A 23,709-nucleotide genomic window follows, 5' to 3' on the forward strand; every position below is an offset into this window, starting at 1 on the left:
GGTTGGAAACTTTCCTCATGTCAGCACGTTGTAGGTGTCGCCACGGGCGCCAATCTTGTGTGAATGCTCTGAAAAGCTAATCATTTGCATATCACAGCATCTTCTTCCTGTCGGTTAAATTTCGCGTCTGTAGCACGTCATCTTCGTGGTGTAGCAATTTTAATGGCCAGTAGTGTAATAGATGGTCCAGTCCCTAGATATTTGTACTCGACGGAAGGAGACGAACTATCGGGAGTACTAACAAGAGAGGTCGTGGTTGGCCATGAGAAGTACAGGATGCGGACACAAAGGGCGGTAAGCGAGACAATCGTTACCACATGCCTGAATGCGTGCTGCCGCCGGCTCGCAGCCAAGCTCGGCAATGGAGGCGGGCGGAGCAGCCATGAGATGCGCTACCGCGGCGCTACCGCGGCGCGACCAGGCCACTGTTGATCTGAATTCGCACAAGTCTGGTTCCAAGATGACAGAAGCCAGTTCATGTCAGGTAAATACGGCGGGAACCTCCTCGAAACGTCTTAACATGTTCATTCCTGGTTGATTTATTCATTTGGGGGAGGGGACCAAACAGCGGGGTCATCGGTCCCTTCAGATTAGGAAAGGAAATCAGCCTTGCCCTTTCGAGGAAACCATCCCGACATTTGCCAGTAGCGATTTAGCGAAATCACGGAAAACCTAAATCAGGATGGCCGGACGCGGGTTTGAACCGTTGTCCTCCCGAATGAGAGTCCAGTGTGCTAACCACAGCTCCACCTCCCTCGGTGTTCATTCCCGAGATAAAACAAATTGGCAGGAAATTTTTCTCTTCACATTTTCCAGTAAACTAATAAACAAGCATAACACAAATGTAAATGAAATATATTTTTAATGTTTCACTAAGGCATAAATGGAGGTCGACATATGTGGACGTCAGGACTCACTTATCGCGAAAATTTGCTAGTCTTTGCTTTGTTCAATCTTTCCACTTCGTTCAATAAAAACATTTTATCCAGCAATTTAAAAAAATGGTTATGCACACAGAAAACAGGATTCTTAATGACGATTTCCAATAAAGGTTTTTCTTGGTGCTCTTAAACAACTTCGTAAATGCAAGAAAATGATAATCATAGACTAATTTCTAGCAAGTAATAATTTGCTACTACCAGTAAATAAAACTTTGCGATACGTTTTATGATAAGCTTCTTAGCTTTTTATTCACATTTTCTACATCATCAAGATCTTCACGGTCAGAGGAATTCATCGCACAAGAACGTCCTCTTCTCCTACATACTGGCACGGCATCTTAACGCTCTTATTGTTCACCAGTCAGTTTCATAAAGCTTAGCAGTACAATCTTCACTGAAAGACGAGAATTTGCATCTTTCTAATCAGATAATTCCACCCTGCTGTCATTAAAAAGACCTAAATCTCGTCATAGAAATAAGCTATTTCCGTACTCCATTACCGATGGCCAAATTGGAATTAGCAGATATCAATTATGACCTGAGGTGCACCTACGAGAATCTTCAGGAAAGAGGTTATTTTGCAGTAACGAACAAAATTTATACAAATATGAACTGATTCTCAACATCTACAATAGTTAGCAAATGTTATAAGAAAATACAAAGAAATGGCTATTAGCACTATGGGACTTAACATCTGAGGTCATAAGTCCTCTAGAACTTAGAACTACTTAAACCTAACTAACCTAAGGACATCACACACATCCACGCCCGAGGCGGGATTCGAACCTGCGACCGTAGCGCTCGCGCGGTTCCAGACTGAAGCGCCTAGAACCACTCGGTCAAAAAAATACAGATTCTCAATCTAATATTTAGGCACGATAATTACTTACATACGTTTTCGTTTTGTAACAAAGTGGAGCTGTCCCAGGTCAGCAGCACAGCATCGCTCGGAGAGTGTCTGTCCATAGTTTTATGGACCCGGAGACAGCGCAGTGGTGTGCCTTGTGCGAGAGAATGTTATTCCTGTAGCCAGCTTAACGGAAAGGGGGGCGGTTGGAGGTGGGCAGGGATCTGGGGGAGGGGGGTTCAAATGGTTCAAATGGCTCTGAGCACTATGGGACTTAACATCTGTGGTCATCAGTCCCCTAGACCTTAGAACTACTTAAACCTAACTAACCTAAGGACATCACACACATCCATGCCCGAGGCAGGATTCGAACCTGCGACCGAAGCAGTCGCACGGTTCCGGAGTGCGCGCCTAGAACCGCGTGACCACCGCGGCCGGCGGGGGGTGGGGGGGGGGGGTGTTGGTGTTCGGTGAGGAGGTTTGTGCGGCTTTTTGCCGGCGGGGCTGCAGTGGCTCCTGGCGTTAAGCCTGGCTCACATGTGCCGCCAAGAGAACGAGCGCACTAGAAAACCGCCTGCAACTGTGGCGTCATGTCTGCAGCCAAAATGTGAACGCATCGCTTCGGAAGCTTCCTGATTTACACCGTCTTGTGGCTTCCTAAATTTGACTGATCTCACCATCCGATGGTCCTGCACCTAGACAACACATCGTTGGATCAAGACGGCTGAGGAAAATTGATTTTAATCTATAAATTTGCTGGTTCAGTTCATCGACTTGTCAGTTAACAAAGAAATAGCGCAGTGATTAACGCCACTGCTACTGTAATTAAGTGTACTGTATTAATCTCTGACTGGAAACAAGATTATTACAGAGTGAAACATTCTTTTCTTGTATGCGACCAGTAACCAGGTAGCTACAGGGTTTAACAATGAGGTGACAAAAGCCATGGGATAGCGATGTGCCCACATACTGGTGCCGGTAGTATCGCGTATAGAAAATACAGGGTGTTTATAAATGAATATCGGGGTTTTAAAGCTTTATAATATTTATTGTATTAAACTTACAGCTATAAATGATATGGCAAATGAAAGAACAACTCAAACAGTTTTACCAAGAACCTTATAAATGTTCAATGTGAGCACAATTTGTCACACGGCACATATCAAGTCTATAGCCAGGTTCTTCCCAAACGTTGATGAGTGTGTCTTCAGTGATTGTAGCAACAGCTGCTTCAATCCTGTTTCTTAATTCAGGGAGGTCTGCTGGTAGCGGAGGCAGGTACACACGATCCTTGATGAAGCGCCAAAGGAAAAAATCGCATGGCGTTAGGTCGGGTGAACGTGGAGGCCATGCAAAGCAAGCCCTGTCATTGGGCCCCTTGCGGACTATCCAGCGCTTGGTTGCAGTGAAGTTCAAACAATCGCGTGCTTCGACATGTCAGTGAACATTTATAAGGTTTTTGGTAAAACTGTTTTAGTTGCTCTTTCATTTGACAAATCATTTATAACTTTAAGTTTAATGTTATAAATATTATAAAGCGTTAAAACCCCGATATTCATCTATAAACACCGCGCATAATAGGGCAGTGCATTGGCTGAGCTGTCGTTTGTACTCAGGTGAGACGTGTGAAAAGATTTCCGATGTGATTACGGTCGCACGACGGGAAGAAACTGACTTTGAACGCTAGACATATGGGACATTCCATTACGGAAATAGTTAGGTCAATATTCCGAGATATATTGTGTCAAGGATGTGTCGGGAATATCGAATTTAATCATTACTTCTCACCACGGACAGCGCAGTGGCCGACAGCCTCCACTTAACTATCGAGAGCAGCAGCCTCTGCGTGGAGCAATCAGTGCTAAAACACAAGCAACACTGTGGAAAATAACCGCTTATATCAATGTGGGGCGTACGACTAACGTATCCGTCGCGACAGTGCGTCGAAATCTGGCGCCAATGGGCTGTGGCAGCAGACGACCGACGCGAGTGCCTTTGCTGACAACACGACATCGCCTGCAGCGCCTCTGCAGGGCTCGTGACCATATCAGTTGGACCTTAGACCACTTAAAACGAGTCCCAACTTCATTTGGTAAGAGCGAATAGTAGGGTTCGAGTGTGGTGCAGACTCCATGCAGCCATGGATCGAAGTTGTCAAAAAGGCTATAAGTAAGCTGGTGGTGGCTCCATAATGGTGTGGTCTGCGTTTACATGGAATGGTCCAGCCGAACCGATCATTGACGAGAAGCGCGCCACAGTTTGAAGAAGACTCTGGGCAATTTGAGCGAATGTTTTGCCCATCCAGGTCGCCCGGCATGAATTCCTTCGAACATAATCGAGATCAGTTCGTCCGCAAAATCCTGCACCGACAACACTTTCGCAATTATGGAAGGCTTTAGAGGCAGCATGGTTCAATGTTTCTGGAGGAGACTTCCAACGACTTATTGAGCCCTCAGCGTGTCGAGTTGCTGCACTACATCGGGTAAAATGAAGTACGACACGATATTGGAAGGAGGACATGACTTTTGTTGCCTCACTGTAATTATTGACTTAGGAGGAGTGAGAAATTTAACATTATTCAGTAGTACTGCAGTGCAGCAAAGTGAGAACTGCGCTGGGCTCCTGTGCGGAAGGCGTCACGAGGTTAATTTGTACGTAGGCAGAGACGATAGCGTCGAGGCACCTGGTGAAAGCAACTGGAACCTTGTGGAAGGACATACAAAATCCGCTGCTTGGTGCGGAAGCCGTCGCTTGCGCTAGAATATCGGCGTGTGGCAGAAATGTGCCGTGCTGGGACGGGCCTATCATTACGGATTTGTTCCCATAAAGGCCGGTAGACTTTCGCCGCAGAGAAAGCGAGGCGCGGGGTGCGGCTGCGGCCGGCGGAGCCTTACGCAACGGCAGCGGCCAGCCGGCGGTCCGTCTGGTCGATCTCTTGTCGTCTGCGGTGCCCTAGCTGTGCAGGCGAGTCTCGAAAAGCAGACCTAAAGAAATATCAAATCCAGTGACTTTCAAGACGGCCCTTCTGTTAACGACAATGCTGCCTGCGTTCCCCCGTCCAGAGCTAGTGGTCCGTCCACTAACACTCCGAGTCCTCGCCGGTACGTTAAATACTGACTTTCCCTCCTTTAGTGAGTTTCGCAGAAAAGGACTCCTTCACAAATATCGATCATTATATTGAACATTATTTTCGGTAGGCGGTTTTCCGCAGCTGTAAGGGACTTGATTAAAGTCATCTTGGTAAACACAGCGACAGATGCGAACTTACTCTCTTTGTGCCGCCAGTTTTGTCGTATACTGTATACCGTTGGCCGTCATACTGCGGCCCGCAGCTCTCAGCCGTATTTTATAAGATGCATCTATCAGATAACAACCGAATCTCGTTAACTAACAACAATCGATAATATCTCGTTAAGAATATACGCTTCCTCGTCGTCAATGAGAAAAATACAAAAAATTCAAATGGCTCTGAGCACTATGGGACTCAACTGCTGTGGTCATAAGTCCCCTAGAACTTAGAACTACTTAAACCTAACTAACCTAAGGACATCACACACATCCATGCCCGAGGCAGGATTCGAACCTGCGACCGTAGTGGTCGTGCAGCTCCACACTGTAGCGCCTTTAACCGCTCGCCCACTCCGGCCGGCAGAAAAATACAGAATCGCTAATATTTTACCATGTGTTTAATCTTAAGTAAAGTTCGCAGTTTACCTAAGGAGCAGAGGGGTAAGTAATGCAGCCAGAACGGGGTTACAGGATGACAGATGCTGGATGTCTTGAAAATGAAATGTGTGTGAAATCTTATGGGACTTAACTGCCAACGTCATCAGTCCCTAAGGTTACACACTACTTAACCTAAATTATCCTAAGGACAAACACAAACACCCATGCCCGAGGGAGGACTCGAACCTCCGCCGGGACCAGCCGCACAGTCCATGACTCCAGCGCCTTAGACCGCTCGGCTAATCCTGCGCGGCTGGATGTCTTTCTTATTTCTCTTCCAGTGTGGAAAACTCATGAGCGTCCACGTTTCGTACTAATCAACTGCCACGGTACAAATTAGGATTCGTGAATGCGCATCACAGTGACGGTTTTCTTCAAATGCGGTCCTAACGATGATTGGACAGAAATATTAAAAAACTGCGAAAAATGCAGGCTTGAACATAAATGCAGCTGCTAGCCAAGGTTGCGCCTTTGCATTCGACGACGAACAGCATCTCTGCAATGTCATCAATACGATGGAAGTGTCTGTGTTCTGTGCAGTTGTGAGTGTATTATGTCGGAACGAAATGAAGTCGAACGTGTTAAAATTCATGGCGCTCATACAATGGGTGCTTCCGTAACGATATAGTCGAAGCGCCTGGTGTTTCAAGAGGCACCGTATCGAAGATTTGTACCTCATACAGGCGAAGCGGAAAAACATCATCCGCTAAGCCACAACGCGGATGAAAGTATGTTGTTGAGCGATTGTGATGGACGGACAATCAAGAGAATTGTCACGAAGAATTAGAGGACAGCTGCAAAAGTCGCTGTGGAACTGAATGTCGCACACGCCAACCGGGTCAGCACCATAACAATGCTAATGGACCTCCATGAGCAGGGAACTGGAGGGCGAGCTGGAATCCCAAAACCACACGTCAGTGATACAAAAGCACGTAAAATGGAAAAGTGTTGCCCCAGACATAAAATCTGGATTATGGAGCAATGGAAGAAAGCTATTTATTCCGATGAATCTTCTTTCATGTTGTTTCCAGTTTCTGGTCGAGTTTACGTCCCGAGAGTGAAACGAGGCGGGTACTCCATGGGTCGCACAGTCGCACTGCAAGGACGCATTGCTGCCAAAGATTACGTGACCATTTTGGCTGATCAGGTCCGCCCTACGTTACAATGTTTGTTCCAGAGTGGTGATGCTGTGTTTCAAGACGATCACACAGCTATTATCATCCAGGACTGCTTTGTGAGTATGAGGATGAATTGTCGCATCTTCTCCTGCCATTACAGTCACCAGATCTGAATACTACTGAGCCTTTGTGGTCTACTTTGCAGAGAAACGTGCGTGATCGCTATCTACCTCCAACATCGTTACCTTGCCACTATTTTGCAGGAAGTATGGTATCAGAGTCCCTTGAAAACGATATAGCACCTGTATTTATCCTTTCCGAGGCGACTGGAAGCTGTTCTGAAAGCCAACGGATGTCCTACACTGTTTTAGGCATTACAATGTGTGGTGTCTGTTTTGTTTCCTAATTTTTGTCCAAACTCTCCACTTGTAGCAAGGAACATTAAATTAATTAAGGCTGCCGTAATACAACACAATGTGTAGAAGAAAAATAACATTCAAAACACTTAGTCAACGTTACAGGTCATGTCTCATATTGTACAAGGCATTTAAATATAACTAGAGTTATTGATCGATTAATCATCCGTCCACGCAGACAACACAACAACACTTCATCAAAAAATTTCATTTGCCAACCCTGGCGTCGATGAGGGTGGTTAAAATATGAAACACTCAAGACGAAGTGCTACGAATGATGCCTACTTCTAACCATCAGTACTCGGCGCCCGGAGCCAAACTTCCCGCTTATTGGAGCTAAAACATACTAGTTTTTGTAAGTTACCAATTACTAAGATGATCGGCACACACACGGCCCGAGGTGCAGGTGTTCGTGATTTCGGAGAGAAGCTCTTCAGCATTGATGGGGAAGTAATATTTTCTAAACTATGTGCACTTGAAGTTAGAGCAGATAAGTGCTTTAATGTGCAATAACACTGTAATACCGCCAAACACAGCAGATGTGTGAAGAGAAGTGCTGAAAATGATAGCAGACAAACGTTGTTATTTGTGGAGGCAAGTCCATCTCCCAGTGTCCATCTCCCGTTTGCCAATCCCATGTCCTACCCACTAATCACATTTGCACCTCATCTAAAATATTAACGAAAAGCCTACAGCTTCTGTAAACCCGACAGTCATTATCTCGCCAATCCTTTCGACCCATGTAACAATGCTGCACCCGTTTCAACACAATCTTCCCCCAGTTTCAAACTCGATATGCTACCTTAACTTCGACAGTGGCTCGCTTCCCTGCCGAGAATGCCATGGTGACGTCTCCCCATATCATTTCTACATATCAAACCCTGAATATAACAGCTCACGGTCACACACTAGCCAATCCCGGCTCCCACCTCCTGTTCATTCGTTTCGATTACCCCCTGGACGTAATTAACAATCTATATCGTTCCACATTTCTCCACTCGCCCTTCCCATCCTTAACCGCGATCTCACAGTACCATCCGCCTCATCGTCAGCAGACTTTTAATCGGTGATTTCCTTATATCGATCTATTACTGTACACCGAAAAGGTGCCTCCAATTGAAATCCATAAAAGAATGAAAGATGTGTACGGCGATGAATGTATCGACCCCAGTAAGGTGCGAGGATGTTTTTGTTCGTGCTCGTAATGAAGGAAATGGTGGTGCTAACCTCATTATGAGTGACAGGCCTCGGAGTAGACAACGATAAACAGCAACCGACGAGATTCCTCGGAATCAAGTTGATTAACTCATCAGAGAAAATCGCCGGATAACATAGACATAGCTCTCGGGTACGTGTGGCATATCACGAGAGTGTTTACGGGTCGTCATTGCAGAAGACGCACGGCGGGGCCTCGAATGCTCGTTCCTAACACGAAACGTTGGAGACTAGACTTCTGTCAACAACTGCTTCTTCGTTTTCAGCGTGAGGGTGATGGGGTTCCTTAATATCACTGTGCCAGGCGACGAAAGCTGTGTTCACGTTGTTGGCCCCGAAAACAAGAGAGTATCAATGGAGTTCGCCCACAAAAGACCACCGACGCCAAAAAAATTCACGACCATGCCGTCAGTAGGCAAGGTCATGCTCATAGAGTTGTGGGATCAAGATGTGGTGCATTTGGAATTCATGTCTAAAGGCATCGCATTCAGCGAAGTACTGGGAGCCACTTTAGAAAATAGAAAGCACGAATTCGAAGAGTTCGTCCAGACAGGAAGCACCCTCTCCTTCAGCATGAAATGCCAGACGACACACGATCGCTGCGACATCTGCAAAAATCCGATGCCTCGGGTTCACTGTCATCGGTCATAATGCATACCCTCCAGATTTGGTCCCATACGATTTTCATCCATTTCCAAAACTTAAAGAACACCTTCTAGGACTTCGCTTTGGGTGATGAAGCGGTGCAAACAGGTTGGGGCTCCGTCAACAAAGTGACGGTATAAACAAACTGGACTCTCATTGGGAGAAATGTGTTCGTCGCCAGGGTGACCTTGTTGAGAAATGAATACGTTGAAAGGAAGAATAAAGATGTTGAATGTTAATTATGTTTGTTTTATTTAAAAATCTTTAAGAAGATTCACATAAAAATTCGGAGGCATTACTGTTCACCACACCTCGCACACGGTGAAAATATTATGTAGAGAAGGACGTCGCAGCGTTAGGAATCCCCGCAGTGTGGAGAGAGACAGAGAGATAGAAGAAGATTGAAGCAGATCGCTGATGCAGCGCATCTTGTACAGGGCTTGTGGTCGCTGAAAAGGAAGAAAAAAAAACACTCTCGTAAATTAGAGTTGACATGGAAGACGTAGGGGATTAGTATTAAAGTGTAATAGATCTGTGGAAGACTTGCGATCAAGGCGGAAACAGTTGATAACATTCTTTCGGAATTTCCAAAATCAATAGCGGAAGAGGTAAACAGACAAATATTTTAGTTAGTTAGTAGAACCCATGAATCTGGAGACGTACCGTCAGAGTTTTCGGAAAATAACGTCCACACAATTACGTAGATAGTAAGGACAGGTAATTGATTGAACTACGACACAATCAACTTAACATCGCATGGATCTAAGTTGTTAAACAAGAATAATACACAGAAGAATGGAAAAGAAAATCGACAATGTGTTACATGATCATCAATTTGTGTTAGGGAAGGTATTGGTACGAGAGGGCAGTTCTGACGTTGCACTTGATTATGAAAGTAAGGATTCAGAAAACTCAGTAACCTGTATAGGATTTGTTGATCTAGAAAAAACAGTAGTGGACAGCATAAAATGGTGCAAGATGTTGGAAATCGTCAGGAAAATAGGAGTAAGTTATAGGGAGAATCGGGTGATATGTAGTACATACAAGGACAAAGGGGGAAAAATAAATGTGTATTTGAATGCAGTTCTCTTGACAGGGTTGCTTCGGAAACTGGTTGCACTTTATATGCATTCACGGACAGCAGCATCTTCTCTCTCGTTTGAAACCGAGTGTCACGGACATGGCGTGGCACTCGTCTCTGGTCGCTGTCGGCTGGGATGATTTTAAGACCATCGTTCATTTGTCGTGCTAGACAGCTGCGAGTGGTTCACCAATCCCTGTAGGCATCTTGTATAGATCAGGTTGGTACACCAACAAACCGAAAAACTCCATCTACGGTGTAGTCAGGGCCACGTCCAAACACGACAGCTCGTTTCTGTCATTTTGTCACGTCTGTACGTCGACCCATCGTAGTGTGCTGATTTCATAGAATCGATTGGCACATTCAGGGCTTGGACAAAACTACGCAAGCTCAGAGAGAAATGAATGCTTGAACACAAATGCAGGTGCTAGACAAGTCTGCAGGTTGCTCTGTTATATTTGACCAATGTCCTCAATACGTTGCAAGCGTCAGTTGTGGTCATAACGGTGTTTTTTGTGATTGAGTGTGCCTTACGTCGAACCTAAGAGGCTTCGAACGTGGGAAAATCGTTGGAGCTCGTATGGTGGGATGTTCCGGAACCGAGGCAGCTGAAGTGTTTCTTGTTTTAAAAGGCACCGTATCGAAGATTCATAACGCACACAGTGAAAGCGGGGAAGCATCGTCACAACACGGATGAAAGTGTGTGTTGAGCGACCGTGATGGACGGTCTTTGGAGAGGATTGTGGCGAGACGTAAGGGGACGACAGCAGCAAGAGTCACTGCACTCGCGAACCCTCTCGGCACCAAAAATGCAGGGCGAGCTGGTATTCCAAAACTACACATCAGCGATGCAAATTTCCGTAACAGGAAAACGTGCTGCCGAAGCCATAACACCTGGACCGTGGAGCAGTGGAAGAACGTCATTCGGCCAGATGAGTCTTGGTTCACACTGTTCCCAACTTTCGGCCGATTTTACATCCCAAGAGTGAGACATGACGGTTAAAAAATGGTTCAAATTGATCTAAGCACTATGAGACTTAACAGCTGAGGTCATCAGTCCCCTAGACTTAGAACTACTTAAACCCAACTAACCTAAGGACATCACACACATCCATGCCCGAGGCAGGATTCGAACCTGCGACCGTAGCAGCAGCGCGGTTCCAGACTGAAGCGCCTAGAACCACTCGGCCACAACGGCCGGCTGACGGGGGTTCGTTGATGATTTGGCAGCCTATATCGTGGTGTTCCATGGGACCCGTGGTCACTCTGCAAGATCGCATTACTGCCAAAGATTATGTGACCATTTTGGCTCATCAGGTCCTTTCCTCGGTACAATATCTGCTCCCTAACGGTGAATCTTCGTTCCAAGGCCACAGAGTTCCTGTTCACAAAGCTCGCATCGTCCAGGACTGGCTTCGTGAGCACGAGGATGAACTGTAGATGAGTTGGCCATCACAGTCATATGATCTCAACATCATTGAGCCTTTCCAGTCTAGTTTGGAGAGCACATTGCGTGATCGCTATCCACCTCCATCATCAATACCCGAACGTGCCACTATTTTGCAGGAAGAATCGTATAAGACTCCCCTGAAAACCACACAGGACCTGAACTTATTCATTCTGAGGAGAGTAGAAGCTGTTTTGAATATCGGTGGTTTTCCTGTAGGGTATTAGGCACGATAATGTCTTGTGATTTTAGTGATTCCATAGTTTCACCTGCCCAGTTCACTGCCATTACTTATGTGAGCGCTAAAGGACAACATGACCACCTGGCACGAGTTCCATTTACAGCCCTGCAAAGCGATCTTTTAAGGTAGGAGACTAATAGATGTTCCTGTGCTCTTGTTGGCGGTATTCATTTGTCTCACCGTCGTAAATACGCTACTGGCCATTAAAAATTGCTACACCACGAGGATGACGTGCTACAGACGCGAAATTTAACCGACAGGAAGAAGATGCTGTGATATGCAAATGATTAGCTTTTCAGAGCATTCACACACAAGGTTGGCGACACCTACACCGTACTGACATGAGGAAAGTTTCCAACCGATTTCTCATACACAAACAGCAGTTGACCGTCGTTGCCTGGTGTAACGTTGTTGTGATGCCTCGTGTAAGGAGCAGAAATGCGTACCATCACGTTTCTGACTTTGATAAAGGTCGGATTGTAGCCTATCGCGATTGCGGTTTATCGTATCGCGACATTGCTGCTCGCGTTGGTCGAGATCCAATGACTGTTAGCAGAATATGGGATCGGTGGGTTCAGGAGGGTAATACGGAACGCCGTGCTGGATCCCAACGGCCTCGTATCACTAGCAGTCGATATGACAGGTATCTTATCCGCATGGCTGTAACGGATCGTGCAGCCACGTCTCAGTCCCTGAGCCAAAAGATGGGGACGTATGCAAGACAACAGCCATGTGCACGAAGAGTTCGACGACGTTTCCAGCAGCATCGACAATTAGCTCGGAGACCATGGCTACGGTTGCCCTTGACGCTGCATCACAGGCAAGAGCGCCTGCGATGGTATACTAAAACGTCATTTTTTCGGATGAATCCAGGTTCTGTTTACAGCATCATGATGGTTGCATCCGTGTTTGACGACATCGAGGTGAACGCACATAGGAAGCGTGTATTCGTCATCGTCATACTGGCGTATCACCCGGCGTGATGGTATGGGGTGCCATTGGTTACACGTCTCGGTCACCTCTTGTTCGCATTGACGGCACTTTGAACCATGGACGTTACATTTCAGATGTGTTACGACCCGTGGCTCTACCCTTAATTCGGTCCCTACGAAACCCTACATTTCAGCAGGATAATGCACGACCGAATGTTGCAGGTCCTGTAAGGGGCCTTTGTGGATACAGAAAATGTTCGGCTGCTGCCCTGGCCAGCACATTCTCCAGATCTCTCATCAATTGAAAGCGTCTGGTCAATGGTGCCCGAGCAACTGGCTCGTCACAATACGCCAGTCACTACTCTTGATGAACTGTGGTATCGTGTTTAAGCTGTACCTGTACACGCCATCCAAGCTCTGTTGGAGTCAATGCCCAGCCGTATCAAGGCCGTATTACGACCAGAGGTGGTTGTTCTGGGTACTGATTTCTCAGGATCTATGCACCCAAATTGCGTGAAGATGTAATCACATGTCAGTTCTAGTACAATATATTTGTCCAATGAATACCCGTTTGGCATCTGTATTTCTTCTTGGTGTAGCAATTTTAATGGCCATTAGTGTAAGTGGGAGTAAAATACCGGCGAACGCAGACGTTTCTCTCTCAAACAGGGAATGGTAGTAGCGAGGCGAGCAGAATCTCCAGAAGGGGAGTCGGAGTGCGGCTGTGCTGTGCTGTGCTGTGCGTTGTATTTATAGCGGGGCGGTCGCTGGCACAGGAATGCTTTTGTCCCGTCCCGTCGCGTCGCGGCGTGTTGGGAGCGGCGAGCAGCAGCAGCGGGCATTACCGCGGCCCGCCTGCTGCACTTTGCGATCTCCCGAGGCGCGGCCACGAGCACTGCACGCACCGGAGCCTCCTCGCGTTGATTCCCCTGCGTGCTGCGACGCCCGGTCACCTGTTCCCACCACTCCAGTTCCATTCACTCCCTGCCCAGCTCATCGGTGCTTCCACCCCCTGCGCTTAGAATACAGGCGCGCTCAAAGTTTCCCATCGCTAAAGACCAGTTGGGGTGCAAATTCTTGCAACCTTACTCCTCCGTTCTAAATGAATCTGTATCATATCATTTCTTCTACTTTAACTACTGCCTGCGGGGCAGTGAGAAGTTTGTCTCGTGGGTCAAAGAGAGGGTGGTGACCTGTAGAGTTATTCAGTAGCGTAGCAGTACAGCGGATTAATCCCGATCCGCCAGTAAACTTTTCCTATTAAGTATGTGCAACAACGCGTCGCACATCGCCGAGCGCACTGGAGATTCTGGACGCGGCAGCTAGTGAAACTTAGACCAATATCCTTAATATCGGTTTGTTGCAGGATTCTCGAACATATTCTCAGAGAAGTTGCTGTCCATGCATCAGCAGGGCTTTAGAAAACATCGCACCAGCGAAACGCAACTCGCCCTTTTTTCGCACGATATCTTGCGAACCATTGATGAAGGGTATCAGACGGATGCCATATTCCTTGACTTCCGGAAAGCGTTTGACTCGGTGCCCCACTGCAGACTCCTAACTAAGATACGAGCATATGGGATTGGTTCCCAAATATGTGTGTGGCTCGAAGACTTCTTATGTAATAGAATCCAGTACGTTGTCCTCGATGGTGAGTGTTCACCGGAGGTGAGAGTATCATCTGGAGTGCCCCAGGGAAGTGTGGTACGTCCGCTGTTGTTTTCTATCTACATAAATGATCTTTTGGATAGGGTGGATAGCAATGTGCGGCTGTTTGCTGATGATGCTGTGGTATACGGGAAGGTGTCGTGGTTGAGTGACTGTAGGAGGATACAAGATGACTTGGACAGGATTTGTGATTGGTGTAAAGAATGGCAGCTAACTCTAAATATGTTTAAGTGTAAATTAATGCAGATGGATAGGAAAAATAATCCAGTAATGTTTGAATACTTCATTAGTAGTGTAACGCTTGACACAGTCACGTCGATTAAATATTTGGGCGTAACATTGCAGAGCGATATGAAGTGGGACAAGCATGTAATGGCAGTTGTGGCGAAGGCGGATAGTCGTCTTCGGTTCATTGGTAGAATTTTGGGAAGATATGGCTCATCTGTAAAGGAGACCGCCTATAAAACACTAATACGGCCTATTCTTGAGTACTGCTCGAGCGTTTGGGGCACCTATCAGGTCGGATTGAGGGAGGACATAGATGCAGTTCAGAGGCGGGCTGCTAGATTTGTTACTGGTAGGTTTGATCATCACGCGAGTTTTACGAAAATTCTTCAGGAACTCGGGTGGGAGTCTCTGGAGGAAAGAAGGCGTTCTTTTCGTGAATCGCTACTGAGGAAATTTAGAGAACCAGCATTTGAGGCTGACTGCAGTACAATTTTACTGCCGCCAACTTATATTTCACGGAAAGACCACAAAGATAAGATAAGAGAGATTGAGGCTCGTACAGAGGCATATAGGCAGTCATTTTTTTTCTCGTTCTGTTTGGGAGTAGAACAGGAGAGAAGATGCTAGTTGTGGTATGAGGTACCCTCGGCCACGCACCATATGGTGGATTGCGGAGTATGTATGTAGATGTAGATGTGGATGTGCTGGCGTAAGCTGGCGCCAGTACAACATGCTTCAAAAAGGTTATGAGATGATAGACAGAGGCCAACAACAGACTCACAGGAAACGTACCGCCAACGCCCTCTCGGCCGCCAGTATTTAGGATCGCCGCTGTGGACCGGAGGACGAGTCATTTCGAGTCTGTCGCACCGAGTAAGGTCCAGTATCAGTCAAACGGATCAAATGGCTCTGAGCACTATGGGACTTAACATCTGAGGTTATCAGTCCCCTAGAACTTACAACTACTTAAACCTAACTAACCTAAGGACATCACACACATCCATGCCCGAGGCCGGATTCGAACTTGCGACCGTAGCGGTCGCGCGGTCCAGACTGAAGCGCCTAGAACCGCTCGGCTGCCATGGCCAACCCAGTGTCAGTCGCAGCACAATGGGAATTACAGTAGCAGTTAGCCCACCACTAACTCAGAGACAGGCAACACGTAGCCACCATAATTGGGAACATAGCGGACTTTGTACTTCACCAGCAGTGAGGCTAATGTGGGCTATAAAGAAGAGCTTGTATCACAACGAATATCTTGAGTTAAGTGAATGAAGAACCCAGTTAATCTATGCGTGCAATCTGTGTTATAGAAAGAGGACACCGGCCACCAAACAACATCCTCTCCTTCCTCCCATGGTACAGCTCTACAGTGACAACGAGACGACATAAAATTTAGCACCACGCCAAGGAAGCTAATGTAACGTCCCCTTAGAAAAATTAATGAATTACTGTGCTGATAAACATCTTATGTTAGTTGCTTTTCAAACAGCTAAGCAAAACTGAACGTACTCAGACATTTCGCTCTTTCCCTATTCTGATCAACACTAAACTGACACAATATTTTTAGCGCAACGCAATCTGACTTTTAATAATCCCTACAAAAGAATGGCCCTGACTAAAAATAACCTATACCTTTCACAAATCACTTACCTCACAAAAATCTTCGTTACTCAAACTACTGCAATACAGCGAGCGCCAATACTGCCAGCTAAATAAAAGATGCAAACTATTGAAGGCACTAACTACTGATAGGCATAGTTAGCAAATGAAAGATATTGATAGAGAACAAACAATGTATTTACCTTAATAGTGTTCAAAAGTCATTATATATATATCAGTTCATGACATCCAGACTTACAAATTTACTGTCTCTGTCCAGATCACCCGCTCTCAAAACTCCGCCATCTCACTCCCCACATCCACCACTGCTGGCGGCTCACCGCCAACTGCGCAACGCTACGCGCTGTTAACAGCCAACTGCCCAACACTATAATAGCGAATTCCAACAATGCCACCCAACCACCGGTGATTTTCATATAGAGCGCTACATGGCGTTACCAACATAAAAACCTAAACAGCCTACTTACACTAAGAGGGCAGACGAAAGCTACGTTTCGCCTGGCGCGCTTGGAATCACAGTCCAGAAGGTTGTCTTCACCGGCTGGAACAATCGACCGTTGCTTTATCACCTGCTCGAATCTTCGATCCGGCTGGACATGGAAGAAACTACTTTAACACTATCAGTTCTTCCTTAACTTCTGGGCATGCCTGATAAGGACCTGTACGAGATCACTTACAGTGTCCAAACTAGGGAAAGTACATTCAGCATCGGCAGATAAAAAAGATGTCTGTGCTTCAGAGTGGCATGATGTTGCACGGTAATGAGATGACTGAGAATGTGTTGTCCACAGAAAAACTGGATACAGTCTTGCTTCCGCATCTAAGCTGGGAAATTGACGAAAGAAATTGACCCGAATGATAAGATGAACCCGAGATTTTTTGTGAAATAGTATTCACCCAACTGTCAAGTGTGGTAATAACTTAATTACCAAGCAAGAAAAACAGGGAAAGGAAACTGCAAATGAACAGAATGAGATTCAAATTTTTCGCTAATGTAGGGTACGCAGAAAAAAAATTTCCTTCCGTGCTGGATCGAACGAAGGTGTCGCAGGATGAGGATTTGAACCTACCGCTACATTTAAGTAGCGACCGTACTATGTGTTTAAATGTGAACCGAATATTCAATGGTGAGATGTAACCTAAATTTCTATGCAGAGCGGTGATTAAGTGTGTACAAATACACGCTCGATAGATGGGAGAAATAAATATTTCCAGTTTCAGTGAAAGACATACGAATCCGAATTGTCGTGCACGTGTCTTTGGTGGTCTACTAGTGGCTATGTGTTTATGCTGATCATGCATTTAGCCGATGATACGTATGAGAATATTTTATTTTCTCGAGCTGATACTTTCACTTCTCGTGTACATGGATTTACAGTGATAGCATATTTTGTAAGTATGAGTATGCTTGGGTTTTAATTCTCTATTCACGGTGCTTCATTTAAATTTTACATGCTAATTTCACGGATTTGGTAACACCGGGAGATTAAGTTTTACTATGTAGCGGTTTATAGTTTGTTAATTTACGTTTGAAATGGTAATTTATTTTCGGTCTATCAGATATTAAATCATTTACGTGTTCATGCTAAACAAATCTCCCATAGTTGCGAAACGCATTTCTTGACCGAAGTCTTACATGACAGAAGTCGCTATACACTACAAAGGTATTTGGGGTCTTAGCCCCATCACCAGGTGTATCTGCAATTGAGTAGTATCATGACTCATATACATGCACAAACAACTAGTAGAGAAACTAGTTGTTTGGGCATAGATATGACATCCTACTAATGCTACATTTCGGACACATCTGATGATGGGGCTAAGACTCTGAAATCGCAGTAGTATACACTGAGGTTACAGAAGTCATGGGAAAGTGATATGCACATCTACAGATGGCGACAGAGTTACGTACAGAAGGTATAAAAGAGCAGTGCATTGGCGGAGCTGTCACTTGTACTCAAATGAATCATATGATAGGATTTTCGACGTGATTATGCCCACACGACGGGAATTAATAGATTATGAACGCGGGATGGTAGTTGGAGTTGGGAGACGCACGGGACATTCCACTTAGAAAATCGTTATGGAATTCAATAATTCGAGATCCACAGTGTCAAGAGTGTGCCGAGAATATCACATTTCAGACACTACCTCTCAACACGGACACCGCAGTGGCTGATGGCCATCACTTAAAGACCGAGAGCATCGGGGTTTGCGTTAAATGTTCAGAGCCAACAGACAAGCAACACTGCGTGAAATAACCGCAGAAATCAATGTCGGAAGTATGATGAAAATATCCGTTAGGAGAGTGCTACGAACTTTGGCGTTAATTGGTTATTGTACCAGACGACCGATGCGAGTGCTTTTGCTGACAGCACGACATCACATGCAGCGTCTCTCCTGAACTCGTGACCATATCGGCTGGACCCTAGCCGACATGAAATCCGTAGCCTGGTCAGATGAGTCCCGATTTCAGTTGGTAATATGCTAGGGTTCGAGTGCAGCGCAGACACCACGAAGGCATGGACATAAGTTGTCAAAAAGGCTGTGAGCAAGGTGGCTCTATAATGGTGTTGGTTGTGTTTATACTGAATGTTCTGGGTCCTCTGTTCCAACTGAACCGATCATTGACTGGAAATGGTTATGTTTGGCTACTTGCAGACCATTTGCAGCCATTCATGGACTTCATGTTCCCAAACAACGATGGCATTTTTATGGAGGACAATGCGCCATGTCACCGGGATATACACTACTGGCCATTAAAATTGCTACAGCAAGAAGAAATGCAGATGATAAACGGGACAAATATATTATATTAGAACTGACATGTGATTACATTTTCCCGCAATTTGGGTGAATAGATCCTGAGAAATCAGTACCCAGAACAACCACCTCGGACCATAATAACGGCCTTGATACGCCTGGGCATTAAGTCGAACAGAGCTTGGATGGCGTGTCCAGGTTCAGCTGCCCATGCAGCTTCAACAAGATACCACAGTTCATCAAGAGTAGTGACTGGCGTATTGTGACGAGCCAGTTGCTCGGCCACAATGGACGAGACGTTTTCAATTGGTGAGAGATCTGGAGAATGTGCTGGCCAGGGCAGCAGTCGAAAATTTTCTGTATCCAGAAAGGCCCGTACAGGACCTACAACACGCGGTCGTGCATTGTCCTGCTGAAATGTAGGGTTTCGCAGGGATCGAATGAAGGGTAGAGCCACGGGTCGTAACACATCTGAAATGTAACGTCCACTGTTCAAAGAGCCGTCAATGCGAACAAGAGGTGACCGAGACGTGTAACCAATGGCACCCCATACCATCACGCCGGGTGATACGCCAGTATGGCGACGACGAATACACGCTTCCAATGTGCGTTCACCGCGATGTCGCCAAATACGGATGCGACCATCATGACGCTGCAAACAGAACCTGGATTCATCCGAAAAAGTGACGTTTTGCCATTCGTGCACCCAGGTTCGTCGTTGAGTACACCATAGCAGGCGGTCCTGTCTGTGATGCAGCGTCAAGGGGAACCGCAGCCATGGTCTCCGAGCTGATAGTCGATGTTGCTGCAAACGTCGTCGAACTGTTTCTGCAGATGGTTGTTGAAACTTCCTGGCAGATTAAAACTGTGTGCCCGACCGAGACTCGAACTCGGGACCTTTGCCTTTCGCGGGCAAACGCTCTACCATCTGAGCTACCGAAGCACGACTCACGCCCGGTACCCACAGCTTTACTTCTGCCACAATCTCATTCTGGAGATGGTTGTTGTCTTGCAAACGTCCCCATCTATTGACTCAGGGATCGAGACGTGGCTGCACGATCCGTTACAGCCATGCGGATAAGATGCCTGTCATCTCGACTGCTAGTGATACGAGGCCGTTGGGACCCAGCACGGCGTTCCGTATTACCCTCCTGAACCCACCGATTCCATATTCTGCTAACAGTCTTTGGATCTCGACCAACGCGAGCAGCAATGTCGCGATACGATAAACCGCAATCGCCATAGGCTACAGTCCGACCTTTATCAAAGTCGGAAACGTGATGGTACGCATTTCTGCTCCTTACACGAGGCATCACAACAACGTTTCACCAGGCAACGCCGGTCAACTGCTGTTCGTGTATGAGAAATCAGTTGGAAACTTTCCTCATGTCAGCACGTTGTAGGTGTCGCCACCGGTGCCAACCTTGTGTGAATACTCTTGAAAGCTAATCATTTGCATATCACGGCATCTTCTTCCTGTCGGTTAAATTTCGCGTCTGTAGCACGTCATCTTCGTGGTGTAGCAGTTTTAATAGCCAGTAGCGCAATTGTTCGCGATTGCTTTGAAGAACATTCTGGGCAATTCGACCGAAAGATCTGGCCACCGAGAACGGCCGATATGAATCCCATCGAAAATTTATGGGACATAATCGGGAGGCCAGTTCGTTCACAAATTACTGGTTCAGCAACACTTTCGCAATTAGGGACGGCTATTGAGGCAGCACGGCTCAGTATTTCTGCATGGGACTTCTAATGACTTGTTGAGTCCATTCCACGACGAGATGCTGCACTACGACGGGCCAAAGGTGGCCCGCCATGGTATTAGAAGCTACCCCATGACTTCTATCACATCAGTGCAAAGACACTTCTGTCGTGTAAGACTTCAGACAATAAAGGCGTTCCACAACTGTGGCGGAATTGTTTATCATGAACATGTTTCAGAACGGCTGAGGATGTCTCACAAACAGAAATTTATAAATCTTTTATGTACTTGGCTCCACAGACTTACATATTTTCCATTACTCATAAATTTGCGTTTAGAATCTGTATTTCCTTATTTACAGATACATTACGAATTTATTTTGGTTGTTACTGGGTTTTGGAGTATTATACAGTGCTGCCATTTTACATTCGTTTCTTACATTTCATGGAAATTAATTTTTTCAATAATTTATTGCTAATGTTTTTTGTGACAATCAGCAAAGATCAGTAACACTGCATCCATTCACCGTAGCTTATCTTTTGCTTATGTCGAAAAATTTTAAAGTCACTTTAAATATTATTTTTAAATTATCTCATCTATTTTCAATTTGTGTTTTTTCATCAATTGTTGAATAAGGTTATAGTATTTGAATATATAAAGTATGACAGTTCACATATGGTTTAATTCATATTTAACTAGAAGACTGTAGTAGGTTGAAATTAACAGTACAGATAGTCTGAAAAAATCCACGGAGTCCTCTGACTGGGGAGGTATCAAGAATGGTGTCCCACAGGGTTCAATCTTGGGTGCCTTTTTGTTTTCAATATAAATTAATGATTTGCCACTCTATATTCATGAAGATGCAAAGCTAGTTCTTTTGCTGATGAAACAAGTATATTAATCGCACCCGAAAAACAAGAATCAGCTGAGGAAATTGTAAATAATGTCTTTCATAGCCGGCCGGAGTGGCCGTGCGGTTCTAGGCGCTACAGTCTGGAACTGCAAGACCGCTACGGTCGCAGGTTCGAATCCTGTTTCGGGCATGGATATGTGTGATGTCCTTAGGTTAGTTAGGTTTAAGTAGTTCTAAGTTCTAGGGGACTGATGATCTCAGAAGTTGAGTCCCATAGTGCTCACAGCCATTTGAACCATTTGTCTTTCATAAAATTATTAAGTGGTTCTCTGCAAATGGACTCACACTAAATTTTGAGAAAACACAGTATATACAATTCTGTACAGTAAATGGTACAAAACCATTGATAAATATAGACTATGAACAGAAGTCTGTTGCTAACGCAGAATATTCAAAATTTCTGGGGTGTGCATTGATGAGAAAGTGAATTGGAAGAAACACATCGATGATCTGTTGAAATGATTTGGTTCAGCAACTTGTGCTATTAGGGTTACTGCAAATTTTGGTGATAAACATATCAGTAAATTAGCCCACTATGCCTATTTTCATCCACTGCTTTCATAGGGCGTCATATTTTGGGGTAATTCATCATTAAGAGTAAAAGTATTCATACAAAAGCGTGTAGTCAGAATGATAGCTGGGGCCCACCCAAGATCACCTTGCACACATTTATTTAAGTAACTCGGGATATTCACAGTACCTTCGCAATACATATATTCATTTATGAAATTTGTTATTAATAACCCATCCCAATTCAGAAATAATACCTAAGTGCGTAGCTGCAACACGAGAAGAAAGGATGAACTTCACTGTTCTGACTTAAATCTGACTTTGGCACAGAAAGGGGTGAAGTCGCTGCCACAAAAATCTTTTATCGTTTGCCAAATAGCATTAAAAGTTTGACAGATAGCCAACCAACATTTAAAAACAAATTAAAAGACCTTCTGAATGACAACTTCCTTCTACTCAATAGATGAATTATTAGATATGAAGTACTAACTGGAAAAAATTAATTATTTTGTGTAAAGAAAACTTACGTTAATGTGACACGTTCCACATCATTACGAAATGTCCTATTTATGATCTATGGAACAAGTATTCATGTATGTATGTATGTATTTATGTATCTACATGTAATTTAGATATATATATATATATATCAAGTGTCCGTCTTCGAACAACAGTTGAGAAAAGCACTGTAAACACCAACCAATCAGCCAGCGGTCCGAGTGTTACGTTGAGCTTTCGACTCCAAAATATCATATTTACTGATCGCGCCTTTGTGTCGTCCTGTTCGCTGTTGTGGACACAAGAGATCGTTTCCGGTGTAGAGTACAGGAGCTTTTATCCTACGCGGATATCGTGAGCTCGTCTTTCCATTACCATTCTTAGTGGGTTGTGGTCAAGTCTATCTTAATAAGAGCTTGTGACTTTCTGTGGGCGATGGGTGTTTCACAGCACCTGACGGAAAGGAAGTTCTGAAAATCTTAAACATAGGTTCATTTAAGAGGTAACAACAAATTTGTCACAAAACATGTACAAGTACAATACACTGAGGTGCATGTGAAAACTCTTAGGCAATGAAGCCACGCATCTTCAAAGAGAAAATCATCTTCCAATGTTATTTAGTTTGATCACATTCTTGCACTGAAGACTTACAAATTACATTTTATGTAACAGTTACGCTGTTTGATATTATTGATAATATATATGACGCTGTTGCTTCTACGGTGAAATTCATCAATGAAATTGAATAAGTTTGCCACCAATAAATCCGCTAGTCACCTCTTAAACTGAACTTTATTAGTAGTTAAACTTTTTATGGCTCCTGGAAAGTTGTTGAAAATGTGTTTTCGTGAGTAATGGACGTATTTATGGACTACAGCATTTTAGTTTAAATTTTTATGAAGGTTATTTCTATTTCTGATAAAGATTCCATGAGTTGAGTTCCTTAAACTGGCCTCTGAATGACGTTTTTGAGTTCGCAAACATATACCTCTTACTGCGTACACCAAACGCCCTTAACTAAAAGGTCTGAAAGGAAATGGTTTATGCAGTTTGAGCAACAGACCTATCACGGGGAGAGGAAACTGAGAACGTTCGGCGAACGATTGTGAAAGTCGCAACAGGACTGCGTCGTCAACACGGGTGTGTCATGGGGATTCTCCCCGTTCTAAAATGGGACATGCTGGGTGCAATATAT

The sequence above is a fragment of the Schistocerca serialis genome, chromosome 2 (genome assembly GCF_023864345.2).
Source record: "Schistocerca serialis cubense isolate TAMUIC-IGC-003099 chromosome 2, iqSchSeri2.2, whole genome shotgun sequence".
In the NCBI taxonomy this organism is placed as follows: domain Eukaryota; kingdom Metazoa; phylum Arthropoda; class Insecta; order Orthoptera; family Acrididae; genus Schistocerca; species Schistocerca serialis.